Raw genomic sequence first — 14,519 nt, 5'->3', positions numbered from 1 at the left:
CTTCCCTGGTGGCACAGTGGTTAAGAATCCACCTGCCAAGGCAGGGGACATGGGTTCGAGCCCTGATCCAGTAAGATCCCACATGCCGCAGAACAACTAAGCCCGTGTACCACAACTACTGAGCCTGTGCTCTAGAGCCCACGAGCCACAACTACTGAGCCCATGTGCCACAACTACTGAAGCCCGTGTGCCTAGAGCCCGTGCTCCGCAACAAGAGAAGCCACTGCAGTGAGAAGCCCACGCACCACAAGGAAGAGTAGCCCACGCGCGCTGCAACTAGAGAAAGCCCACACACAGCAACGAAGACCCAATGCAGCCAAAAATAAATAAATAAAATAAATTTATATTAAAAAAATATGGTGAAACCCACTTTTGCACTCTGTTTAAAGTTATAATCTAAAACCAAAAAAAAGCTCTTTCCACATTTTACATTCGTGGGAAATAACATGAAAGGAAATGAAGTTTTATACGGTTTTTCTTAAAAAAGAGTCAATTCATAACATGATTTTAAATACTGCTATGCTGACAGAAGACAAGCTGTAACGTAAGGAAACTTTTTGGACCACCTTTGATCTTCTACTTTGTTGGAACATTATCGTTTTGGATAATATGAAAACTCTAAAAGATGAGAATAATTTAGAAGTATTTTCACTGAAGCAAAACAATGCAATGGACACCCACTCTGCATATATTATCCCTCTGGTGGCCAAAGCACCGATATTTCAAGTTAAGAAATCTTTCAAATATACTTGAGACAGCTTGTGATTGGGCATTCTATTAGGCATCTAAAAGAAGTAAATAATTTGGTATTCTGGAAAAGCAGCTCAGTCGAATACATCCAGTTAACTGCTACAGTAGCATTATAATCACTGAGCAACAAAGGGCAGTGTATTCTGCCAACAGCTTTAGGGTGACCTTTGCAATGCTGACTAGTCCGTCAAGTTCCATCTCTGAGATACACGGTACAGACAGGGGTGGTTTATTAACTGAGGTAGGAACTAAGACCAGGAGCCTCCGAAAGGGTAGGCATTTCACATTCAGGAAATGGGGAATTCCTTTCCCTCAGAAGAAAAGCTGAGCACCATGAGATCAGGCTGGGCAGCCCCCATATTCTTTCCCAAAGCGCTAGCCTTCTGTGGTGTAGAAACTCCCAAGTATTAGGACAGCATCAGCATCTTTTCCCATCCTCCCCTACATTTCTAAAAACTGTAATGAAATTCCAACTGGGAATTGGTAAAACGGGATCAATGACTTTGAGCTCTAAGAATAAAGCTGAAAAAGAATGTTGACATCATCTCAGAGCTTTAAACAAATTGTGCGGAGTCCTGCCTTATCTGGGGTACTTTCCAGCCACTGCTAACAGGGTGGACTGACAATTCAAGGGGGCAACAATCAGAGAGATGACTGCACTGGACCCGAAGATTGGATCACCTGTAGGAAAGTCAACCTTTTTGACTCAAGAAAGGCACTTCTTGATTTAAGAAAGTTAACTGTGACTATGGCAACGTGACATGCTTAAACTTGATATTCTCTTAGGGGTGAGCAGGCTTTGAAGCTCATAATAAACTTAAAATGGCTCTGTGGAATGTTAAGGCTTAATGCAGATGCTTGGTGCTACTGTCATGCCTACACAAAAAGAAGTCGACCTGGAAATAACTGCATTAACGGCTCCAGGGTATTTAAAATGGAAGGCTCCCCCTCTCCCTTTTTTATTAAGAGTTTTACTTTGAACCCTAAGAAGAAGCTGCATTAAGTTTCCAACTTGTTTAGCACAGCTCAAATTAAAATACTTATTCCAGTTTAGAAAGGCATCATGTTTGCCACCCACCGAGTACATGTTACCCTCACATTACACCATTCGCGAGAAGTATAAACACAGCGGAGAGAGAAATGACTGCTTTAAAATAGCCTGGCACATGGAACAATAAAACTATTTCTCAAATACAAAGCACAAATGTTATTTTATAAAAATGAAGAGCATCTAAAAGGGTATACTCTTTTATCCTCCATTCTTCACCACCCTCTTAACCGCAGTGCTTCCCTCCCCTGTAGTAAAGATATTTTATCTAATTCCCAGTTGAAAGGCTTCTGAAGGTGGTAAGTCCCAGCTGTGTTGATGCTGAACTTCTTGCACATGGCGCACCAACGTCATTCTGACACACGTACAGATGCTTTGTAACAAGCTGCACCAGTCACTTGAGTTGAAATACCTGACTTGCTATATAAAACAAACTGTTGTTACTCTCTGGTCTTTCCTCCAGTTCAGCTCTTCTCTGCTGTTTTGGAAGCAAACCAACAGCTTGTTAATGTTGACATCAGTGATGACTCCCTTCTGATTGGTGTCTGACACTGTCCAGCAATGCTGTTCAACAAGACCCTAGACAGAACCTAGGCACACAGAGGCCCTGTTTGCAGATCATTTTAACAAGATGTTCTTGTTTCCTGTTCCCACGAAAATCAATAACAGGATGACGTTCAATTTGAAATTCAAACCAATTAATTACCTGTTTTGTTGAAAATGTTGATATCTGATTTCCCTAGAGAATTTCAATTATGACTAGATTATTTCTCTTAAAGAGCCCCTTCGAAAAATTTAGAAGCCTCATCTTATACAACATAAATGATGTTTTCTTGAAGCTCGTATACAATATTGGCCTTGTACAAATTAGTACGGGGAAGTTTTGCCTTGTGGTCCCATCTCTTCCCCGTGACATCATAATCAATTGCCTGGTAAATTATTGCGTTCCCACAAAGATTCAGGGCCAAGAATCCACTGCTTAAAGGTGAGATGAAAAGCCCTTTATAGTTGAATTCAGCTTTTCATATATACATCAGTGACTGACACAAATTATGGGATTCTTTTCCAAATTTAGAAATCTCCCCTTCCTTCCCTAGAATTCTAAAATTCTTACTTTTCTACCTTTATTAAAAGTGTTTGTCCATTTTTTGTTTTGCTCATGTTTGATTTTTCTTTATATGTGGGTCATAAGAAGAAAAGCTATACATCAAAACTCTCAGCACCAGAAATATATTTACTAAACTTTTTTTTAAATTGTGAAAAAAAAATGAAGAATTCGGTCTCATCCCAGTGGGGAATTCCCAAGATGAATGCTCACATGCAATGAAACTATTATCTTCATCCTTTAAAATATTACCTAAAACAGAGGTTTCTTTCTGGCAGCCAGTAGGCTGAATATAGCCTACAGATGAGTTTTGTTTGGACCACACACTTTTAAAAACATTTGAAAAGGTTGCCAAGATTTAAAAATCAGGAGATTCTGACATAAAAATCTGGATTTCTGACTTCCCATTAAAAAAAAAGAGAGAGAGAAGAGGAAGACCTCACAACATTGGGCCTGCATTCCCACCTGGCAACAACCGGTTAGAGCTGGGGAGCTGCTACCTCACTGTGGTTGACACAAGGGCCTTCTGGTCCACCACAGTCCCCATCAGATTCACTCCTCTTGCTTTGTTTACCTTACTTCCTCATGGCCCCTTTGGGCAACTCCTGATCTTTAAAATGCCATACTACTCCAAAGAGGGTTTACAGAGTTTGTGGAAGAAAAAGAGAAGGGTGTCTTCTCTTTCTTATTTCATGGGCTTACACAATGTAAAACAGTGGGTAGATTTTACTTCAAAATACAGTTGTTCAATCAAACATCAAGTGCAAAGCAAACTCCTTTTCATAATTAAAAAAATTTGTAAAGCAAATCCAAAACTGATGATCTTGTCTTACACAGTGGTTCAACAAAACATTTACACTAGTTTTCAATCAACCACATTCTTCTCTGCAGCCCAGAAAACGTGCTCAGGTCAAACTATTACTGAGATCTACATCCATTTTGTTCCTTCACATGTTAACACTTCTGCACTTCCTTTCTTGAACGATCATGTACTTAAGTGAAAACTGACCCTAATATGAAAATAGAATACATCTTCAAGGTAAATTTTAAAAGTCAACATTTAGGATGCATGAATATTATCATAACAAATACTCATCTTTACTGGCTCCACATGTATGCCACAATCTGACATTTATACTTATATTAAATAGACATTATTGCAGGTTCAAATGACCCCAAAAGTCATGGCATATTTCTTTAAAAATGATTATTACCTAAAAGCAGATGTCTATGACAAAGTCACCATGCACTTCTATTTGCTTTTTTTCTTAACTGGAAGCAAGTGCAAGGAGAAAGTCTTCTCTATTTCACTATTTCCAATGAACCACAACAATATAGTTCTTCTGTCTATTAACAGAGTTTACAAACAAATTAGAAATACCCTATTTAGCAGAGGAAAGTATCTTTTCCCTTCACTAAAGGATATCAACAGGCTATCTCTGCTGTACTGTATGGCTCAGAATGCACTAAATATGCTATGACCAGCCATATTCCAACTTATTAAAAAGAAAAAAAATGTAAATCAACTTTAGGAGAGTGTTTGCAAATTATGTTTCATCGTTGGCCCGCATTCTTGAAAGATTATTTTTCAATTAGGTGTTTCCTTCCTAACAGACAGGCATTTTTCTTCCAGTTTAACCTTAAGAAAGTAACCCTTGAACACATGCCAAATTTACTTCACAATCAAACTTTAATCCCCAAAATCTCTTGATTCTTAACAACTTGAACAACTTTAAGTAAACAGTTCACAAAATCATAATGATCATACTGCATTCCTTAACACCCAGTTGACTAGGAAAAGAGAAAATGCCGTAAGTATGAGCTCCATAAATAGTCTTAGGCCCAATAGCTGAACAACAATGTGATATACTCCTTTTGGGAAGCATTCTTCCTTAATATCCATTATGTTTGAAATTTGAGCAATTAGAAGCAGACACCTGGAACTCAATTATTAATTTACCTCTCCCCACCCCTTTTACACTTCTTTTGAAACCATCTCTTAAGGTGCTTCTTAAAGAGATGACCCCGTGGGATAGCATGCATGTAACGGTTCACATTATTTTCTTTAAAACATCTTGGTATAATCTAAGACTAAACATATTCTCTTTCTTCTTTAAGAGTATCACTTTATAAAAAAATTTTAAATTTCTCAAATGACTAATGAGTAAAATGGTAAAAAACAAAAATTAAAACAAGAGTTCTAGGAAAAGTATTGATATAATTCACCACATTCATGTTGATTTATCTACTATAACATTTTAGAACGGGGAATTTTATGGAAAAACACAGCTAATTCCCATCCATGATGACCAAAGTTTTAAAGTTTTCTCCTCAGGTTCACATGGCAGCTGACTGCAAATACATAAAACAGTTCTAGAAGACTCCTGATTTGTTTATTTTTGTTTGCACTTTATTGTGTTAAGATAAAAAATAAAGCATGAGATAATGAATGTTTAATATTATTTAATCTATATTCTATAGGGATGAAGGTATTACATTCACTTCTTTCTATGAATCACTGATTTCTAGGAAAGGGTATCTAAAACTAGGCTTACACTGAGGCTCATTTCAACATTCTACATTTGTTTTAAAAAAGAGAGAGAGAGAGATAGAAAGAGAGAGAGAGATATAGAAAGAGAGAGAGACCAAAAGTACAGGCATACCGGCACACAAAGAACAGTGGGTCATCAGCATACTCAGAAGGCAGGCAGCAGTTGGTTTACAAAGAAGTTATTAAAAATAGTTATTTGCACAAGTAAAAATTAGCACTTCTCACTTTTAACCAAAAGGGTGTTTTTAATATAATGAGCACCCAAGCTTCTCTGGTCATGAGAAAACCTGGAATATATTATACAAGCATGAATGTGGCCCAGGAAGCAGTATATGAGATGTGCTTGCTATCGACAGCTTAACACTTCATTTTCATTACTCTAATCTCACCACAGGCTGTGAACACTCTTTTTTTCTTATGTGAACAACAATGGTGCAAGAAAAACCAAGCTGACAGGCAGGCGGGGTTCATTAAATGCACAAGGCCTTTATTCCCATAACACATCTCACCTATATGAAGCCAGGGTTCGGGCTCCCATGCTGGCTACTGAAACAAGCTCTCCCAGATGTTGGACTTCTCTCTCGATCCCTTCCCTACTTCATTTAAAATAAACGTCAAAAAAAGAGTCAAAATGGAAAAATTCTTTTTCACAAGGAACTCCGTTTAACAGACAATAGGATTGGTAAGATATTTTAAGATTTATTCAGTCCCTGGTTACTTTCCAAAGTTGTCCAAGAAAACAAAAAAGTGGTTGGGAAGGGAAATGATGAGATGTCTGCAGTTCAAGTCAGAGTCTAATCTTGGTATCTCCATCTCAGTTTAGTTCTAACTCATTTGAGGATAACTGCAGTTTTTCACTGGTTGAAAATGGCAATTCACAAAGTAAGAATCAATCAAGCTATTTCGCAATGAATGACACTGAGCTTCCCCAAAAAGCTACCCTCAGGGAGCAAAAAGGCTACAAAGTAAGGAATCATTAAAATGACATTCCTAACATGGGGAATTCCTTTTTAGGGTGAGCTATCCATACACTCATTGCATTTGAGGCAGCCACTGCCAAAACCTCAACAAACCTAGAAATGAATCACTTAATTCCTACAACCAACCAAAGGACAGGTGTACACTTCCTGCCTGTCTGTGTACCACATACAAATGCACTACCACGTGACATTGTGGGGTTTCAGATTTTTTCCATAGCAAGACAGTAAGTCTTTCCACAAAGTCTAGAGCAGGGCTTTGGTTTTGGTTCTTTCTGGTACTCTAATATTTATACCTAAAAAAAAAAAAAAAAAAAAAAGAATAAAAGAAAAGCAATATTAGAGCCACAAATAACCTACCTGACTCTTGAGTTATGTTCTGACATGAGGTCAACAAGGAGGCGACTTCATGAATATGCTCAGCGTATAATTACTGTTCCGTTTCTTGCAAGTGGCCTCCCAGTCATGTCCACTGCCCTCCAGCATTGGCAGAGGGCACAGGAGTGGGCAGCTTTCTTTACCTATGCCTGATTAGGTGCCCCAAATAGCCATCCTAATGATTTAAGTCAATGAAATCTTTCTTGCTTAAATTTTAATGGAAGAAAAAAAAAAACATTTTTAAAACCCTAGTGATGGACGTTCCCATTTTAATATTAGCTGTGTTATTATGTTAAGCCAGCTGAAAGTAATTATTTTCGGCATGTAAAATATTCATTATCCTGAAATTTTTCTTTTTAAACTCCCAGTTCAGGTACTCTGATCATCAAGTATGAGTCCTGAAGAACTGTCTAGAAAACAAATAGCCACTAAAAGACACCTTAATAAAGTTGAAAAATTCATGACAGTCACACAAAAGCACAGCAGGTCCAGGACTGGAAGCTGTGTCTTTCCCATGTAGAATATTTTCTAATCTTGTCCATTTTAACAGTCTCTCAGCTGTGTAGGACAATGAGTTAAAATTTATTAAATACAAAACAGTAGTGAATCCTCCTCATTGTGTTATGTATACTGCATGTTTTCAATTTCAATTTATAATGTCACCCATTAATATCAGCCCTGCCACAACTTCGATTCCTTTTTTTTAAATGTTCCAGTTAACTCTTATTAACTTCAGTTTGTCTCAAAGAGTCATACCTTCAACCTATTGATGGAAAACTTTACACGTTTTCCTTCTAACAAAATGCTCTCTTGCGCAGATGTAAGTCTAACTGCACAAAATGATAAAGCCAAGAATTACTTTAAAAAAAAAGAAAAAGAGAAAAGCAAAATCGCTATTCAGCTAAGTACCTTCTTACATGGTGAAGGATCCAACTGAACTGCCTTTCAGCGCCTTTGAATGATAAGCCTGGGCCCTTGGTAACACGTTTTTATCACGCCCAGACTTAGAGAACCCTTACAGAGCAGAACTCAGGACAGTCCTCCTGTCAGCACCTCCACAATGAGGACCACATCTGAGGTGGCACCTCTTTCCCATCCCTCTGCCAGAGCGAGGTACTGCCTTTTAATTCCTTTATATTAGGGCAAATAGACCCAGTGAAAGTAAGGAGAAATCCAGAAAAAGAAAAAAGAGGGGAAAGGAAAATAAAGTAAGAAATTAGGTCTATGGGAACGGAAATAGGAAGAAAGAACAGCCTAACCATGTATTTAGGTATTTAGGTCATTAAGTAAATGGCCGCCAACCCAACAGACTTAAAGCATCCCCTTCTCAACAACACACAAACCCTGAAGACAGCAGCAAAATAACATTGCAGTCTAAAAATACTGAGTAAATAAGATGTCAGATATGCTCAAGAGAATCCGTGCTACAATGAGTAACTTCCTACTGTTCAAGATTATTTTCATTTTCTTAACAGAAATGAAAAACTGATGAGCTTAATTAAAGAAAAGCAAAAGGATATTATTTTGTTGTTAAAGGATCAATTCTTTTTTTTAATTGGAATGATGATTAATAAGCTGAGAATTTGATTTCTACGTTAGTCAGTTTGAATAATGCATTGTTTCTCCACAAGCATTTCCATTAAGAAAGGCTCTGTGGATGAAGAAATGATACAGCTCTTCCTCTCTTCTCCTGATCTCTGTCTCTGTGGCATGAAATGCTACCCAGAGCATTTGAACAGAACAACACCGCACACCGCCCTCACGCAAAAGAACTCTAGTCATAAATTTTTCACCTTAGGGTTTGAATGTACACTATGAAATTTGCTAGGCTTCCTACAGGGAATGTACAAATTAAAGAAGAATCAATACTTTTATTTTTCCTAGTCTCTAAATTTCTTTTAAAACTGGGGAGGGAGAAGGCAGCACAGGTCATGCTCAGTGAGGAGATGGGGGTACCTCGGATGTCACCGCCCCAGGCATCATTTTCCGGACGTCATCTGTACATATTAAAACTTCCTGGAGCTTGAGTTGTTCAGAAAGTTTTTCATCTTATTTTTTTCGCCTGTTTACAATTGTATCTTACAGGAAAAAACTCCTTCTTCTACACAATGTCTTGCTTGTATGTCAGGATAGAAAGGCTGCTATGCCTGAATTATGCCTCTTTTCCCTTATTTCTCTAAAGCTTAAAAATAGATGTTGAAGTTCCTTGAAAGGGTTTTTGACTCCCTTCCTCCTTCTCTCCCTGGTCCTTAAGGAGACGAGGATCACCAAGCAAAATGTGGAAGCCAGCTGCTTTTTGGGAAATAAAAATGGCATCAGCTTTGGCAGACAGGGATGAGATCAATCATTTCCTATGATCCCCAAACAATCTTCTCTCTGACCAAGGCCTGGAAAAGGGTAGTTGTGTAGCGGCAAAAACATACCACGAGAGGGACAAGAGGATTTTCACATGGTGAAGAATTCATTCCACGCACAGAACAACCCAGGCTCCAAACCTCACATGAAAGGAAATCTTGGAACCATTATATTCCATGTTCTTTGGAGAGTAACAAGCAGGGAGTCCCAGAAAAAATTTCTCTCACTGAAAAAGTCACCCCACGATTCACTCTCTTCTCCCTGCTACCACGAAGTTCCCTGACAATATTCCGTGGGGAAAAAGGAGTTAACTCCTAGTTCATTTCCAACACAATGATTCAAATTGTGGACACAAGTTAAAAGCAAATTCCAGTTTCTTGTCTCATTCCTTTTGATACATACATACATGTGTGTGTGTGTGTGTGTGTGTGTGTGTGTGTGTGTGTACTCTAATCAAGCATCCCAAGTTCAGAAAATACCTCTTAGGCTGTACAGAGTCATTAGCTATTCATGTTTATAGGGAAAGTCCTGTGGAAAGCTTTGCAGACTGATGAAGGCAGGTGCCCAATCTAACTTTTAAGTGTGTGTCAGGCATATATAAGGTGGGGAGAGAGAAGCACTAGAATTCTTGTTTTTCGCTGAAGTGGATGACGCCAGCTCACTATCTGTAACAGCCCGTTCCTTTGGAATCAGCTCCCCGTGTCACAACGACCTGGCAAACTTGAATGCTTTCACTATCACTGGAGTCCTTGCAATCCTGCTTTGGCTGTGACCCATTCACTTTTGCCCCAACTTCTCCGAGATGCCTTACTCAGCATCTAATTAGTTAGGGAGGATTTGCCACGGCTCTTAACCCTGACACAGAGAGGGAGGATGTGCTGCTGTGGGAGCCCAAATCTGTCCTGTCACTCCATTAATCAGATTTCCATAAAGCCACGCATGAACAACAGAATTTATCAGTGAGTGTTCAGATACACCCATAAATGCAATTATAAAAAATACCTACAATTATAGAGATAAGATAGCTGCACCTTTAGGGATTGATTTTTCGACTGTGGTTACTTGACTCACCTTAGCAAAAGGCTTTACAAATTACACACACACACAGTCCCAGGGTGCAGATGACAGAAATGTGAGAAGAGTAATTTCAAAATGATCACCTACTATGTTCCAAGTCACTTAATGTATCGTGGTGAAAATAAACTTGAAATTTGTGCACAGATTTTTAATATATACCAATATATACCACATACACATCTGAGAATATGTTTGTGCCTGATCTGCTTTTACACGTATGTAAACACCACAAATAAGGCCAACTACTTTCCCCTCCCTTGCATTACAAATTAGACAGTACCTGTTAAGTGAAGTCTTCGTGTTATACGTAGACTTACAAAGTATAGGCCAGCACACGTACCTGTCTCTATGCTATAATTTGTATTTTAACAATTATCCACATATTCCTATTTTAGTGTTACATTATAAGAATGGATGATAAGAATTATATGTGAACATATGTCTACAGTTAAGACTTCAAAATAAAACACATTATCACTCAAATTAGAGAGGGGAACTAAATTGGAGGTAGCAGCCTACCGATTCAACAAGCTGAAATTACATGCCTCCTAATATAATATAAATATTTATTTTAGCATCATGACCGTAAGTTTGGTCAATTTAATCCTTTTTTAGTAAGACATGATTACTAAAACACACCGACTGTAAGAAGGGGAGTAAAAAGGGAGGAGGAAAAGTGCAGAAACCTAGGGATGCATGATGCCTGGCAGTGAAAGTCATTTTCAAAGACCATTAACTATCAACTGCTTTACTCAGGTCTCTGGTTAAATAAGAATATACATCCTCTGTTAAAAGGGACGGGACGGCTGCACGAGTGGGATAGAGTTTAGAATAAAAATGTATTGTACAAACTAGAAAGAAGAATCAAACCACGATATACAATTAGGCATCTGACTTGTAAGAAACACTGTCTATGTGCCTTTTAAACTGTTAATGAATAAACATTCAAATTATTTGGCCGGGGAGAGGGGGCAGGTAGGAAGTCAGACAAAACCACCATTTCCACTTGAAAATATAGATTCAACCAACGGAAACTGTGTTTGCCTATATGAATAGAAAGAACTAAAAGACTACTGGGAGAAAAATTCATTTCAAACCTGCTTTTAAATGGATTCCAGCAGTTATTATATGTTTCTGACAATATATTTTATTTATCATTTCTCTGAAATGGGCTAGATTTCATATTAGTGAGAAAGTTTGCTTGACTCTGTCCTATCTCCGGTGAGCAGACGCTCTGGTATTAATGTAAATCACTGATTTAATTTTTAGCTTTCTTGGTTTGCCCCTCACCTATCTAGGAAATGATTTCTCTGGTGATAACTAACACATCATGCTAATGAGACAATCTAATGCACAATAGAAAAATGTCACTACTAATAATATTTGCATGAAGTTAAATAAAGCAACTGTAGGATAATGTCAGACAGTTGTTCTTTAACAAGACACAGTTTCACAATGAAATTATGTTGTTAATTTTGTTACATCATTGGGTGAATCCTAAATTACTACATAATGATGCACAGAGTCATTTATAATTCTAACTTAGTATTTCACTCGAGACTGAAAAGAGACCTTATTAAGGGATCCACATTTTATTTGAAACAGGTTAAATATACCTCACTAATAATAAAAGGTAAATGCCTCTAGTAATGTGTAAAAGTGTGGGCTCTAGCCCTTTACCTGCTATGGTTTCATTTCTGAAAAGATTTCAAAATATACTAGACTGTTGCATCCCTTGAGGTAGCTACAAAAATTTTATTTGCTATTCTTTCACATGCACAAAAGATTTACAGAAATCGAAAAATCGCCATTTAAAGCCTGATTAAAAACAACAACAACAACTTCCAAAAGCAGGCCTGATTTTGTGCTTTTAACAGTACTTTGTGAGGTTAAAATGGGCAAAATAACATTCTGGACTCTAGGAGATGAACAGAGAAGATGAGCAAAGGGTTTCTGGTTATTCTCGACCTGTCACTGATCAAAGTGACCCAAAGAAGAACTCCCTTTACAAAAGTCAAGAGTCATGCCCTTTAAGGTTACCAAATATCTGTCTGTATGGAAAAATATTATCCCTTTCGAAAACATCATACTCAAAATACAGGAGAAAAATGTAGAGAGGCAGGAAAATGCAGTCAAACTGCCATATCTCAAAGTTTAGGGGAACAGACTTAGTTCCACCAAATCTAAATTGGCTTCAGATTGTATCTTTTTTGTTAGAATTACACAGACTGAAGATTTACATATTAGCAGATCTAACTTTGCTCATACAAAACAAAAGACAAAGATTTTCATGACCCTACTTCCTAAATTACCCATAGAAGATACAACCCTAGAATATTACATTTCAGTATTCATGTGCTATTTCCCACTCTTAAGTTTTGCTGTAGTTAGATACTACGGATGGTGAATTCTCTGTAACTCAGTTTTAAAACCTGCTAGTCAGTCTTTTCTAATATTTAAAGAAACGATCAGGTAAATCCTACAGTTTTTCTTATTACAGAAAACTTTGAAATAAAAAATATGCCCAATAAATTGTATTCATTTCATGAGCTAAGTCAATTTTTTCTTAGAAATTAAAATAATCATAATATAGAAAAAACATCTCTATGCCTTAGAAATACAAAATTCTGCAGACTTGATTAAACTGGACAAACTTTTACCTGCAGTAAGACAAAAGCTGGCTTAAGGTGTATACTGAGACTAGTATTCCTTGAAACTGTTGGCTTCGCGAGATATCTTCCTTGCTCTGGCACATACACACATACACACACACACACACACACACACACACACACACACACACTCTGAATCAGCATTGCTGATGAACTATATAGGTCAGGAAAATAAACATATTAAACATGTACAGCACATATATTTTTAGATTTACACAGTTTCAATTTAAGTTTACACAATATTTATACAAACTAAAATGTCATCCTAAAGGAGAAAAAAAAAACATGTAAACTCATACTCTCTTTCACATGCTTTCCAAAAATGCAGAGGAGGTTAAGCATTTAATAACCAGGACAGGAGAAAAAAGAGGGGGGAGGGGAGTCGCCAATTACTTCAAAACCAAAAAATAAAGAAAATATATAAACTATAGTGAAATCACTACACTTTTTTAAATTGTGATTTTTCTCCCTTTATTGTACTACTCTGTTTAGTAAATACTATAATTAATATTATATAATTTCATACAGCACCCATAATGCGTAAATTACTCCCCTATATTTCTACTCTTTTCATATAATCACTGATGTTCACTTTCACACATACATGCACATAGGTACACACACAAGAGATTTTTATACACCCACAGAGTGAAACAGCTGGATCAAAGACATCATAATGGCTTAGCTGTACAAGTTTCTGTCTCTGAGCGATTTCAATTTATTTTCCTAACTTTGATCCATCATTTATATAATTTACTTTTATTTGTTTTTTAGCTAAAATGTTTTCCACGACTTAAAGTCTCCTTAGATACAAATCTACTTGGAAATGGGCTAGTGCCAAAGAAGCAATCTAACACCATCTATATGGTTCAATAGCCATTTATCAATTGATCATTATCTCTATCTGGTTTTATTAACTCTTTTCTAGCTAGAGGGAGACCTAAACCAATCTTCCCGTTCAAAACACACACACACACACACACACACACACACACACACACACACACACACACACACACGACCTCCACTAACTCAAGAAAACCCTGAAGATGACATCTAATTTTTAAAGTGCCAGAACAAGCTATTTGGTCCTAAGGTCAGTGAAAACACACTCTGTGTTCCAACCACGGAAAGAGCCACCCAGGCAGGGACGTGCCTCAGAAATACACCTCTAAAAGCACTCGGCAACTCCAAGGAGTATCTCTGGGAGGAAATGAACTCTTTAACTTGCAAGAATGGGAAATTGCACATAAAGAGTTGCATATTGGGTTTGTGTTGATTGCATTTAAATCCCAGCTTACTGTATCAGCAGTAATCAGGGTCCCTCTACAGGATATGTCAAAATACACCTTATTCAAATGCATTTATCCTATCTAGAACTGTGTGATACAGCTGTTCGCTAGCTAAATGCTGCAAAGCCCTGGCTCTCTGCACTATCTTTCGCAGATGTATTTCTAAACTTGCGGTAGTCTCCAGCCTGGCAAACTGCTTTCTTTCCTTCGTTACCAATACTTTAAAAATTGAATTAAGTGAATAAAGTATTTAGGTCTCATGAAGTCCTACAAACAAAATAGGTTTTTTTAAAAAGAACGCAGCTGCAGTATTT

General features: G+C 37.4%; 1 protein-coding gene across 15 annotated transcripts in view; it reads right to left on the bottom strand.

Annotated features, from left to right (window-relative positions):
• BNC2 (basonuclin zinc finger protein 2) overlaps positions 1 to 14,519 on the bottom strand; it is a 422,437-nt gene that overhangs the window by 276,207 nt on the left and 131,711 nt on the right. The gene's annotated exons all lie outside the window — the stretch shown is intronic.

The sequence above is a fragment of the Balaenoptera acutorostrata genome, chromosome 6 (genome assembly GCF_949987535.1).
Source record: "Balaenoptera acutorostrata chromosome 6, mBalAcu1.1, whole genome shotgun sequence".
Taxonomy (NCBI): Eukaryota; Metazoa; Chordata; class Mammalia; order Artiodactyla; family Balaenopteridae; genus Balaenoptera; species Balaenoptera acutorostrata.
This window is presented reverse-complemented; position numbering and strand designations above follow the sequence as displayed.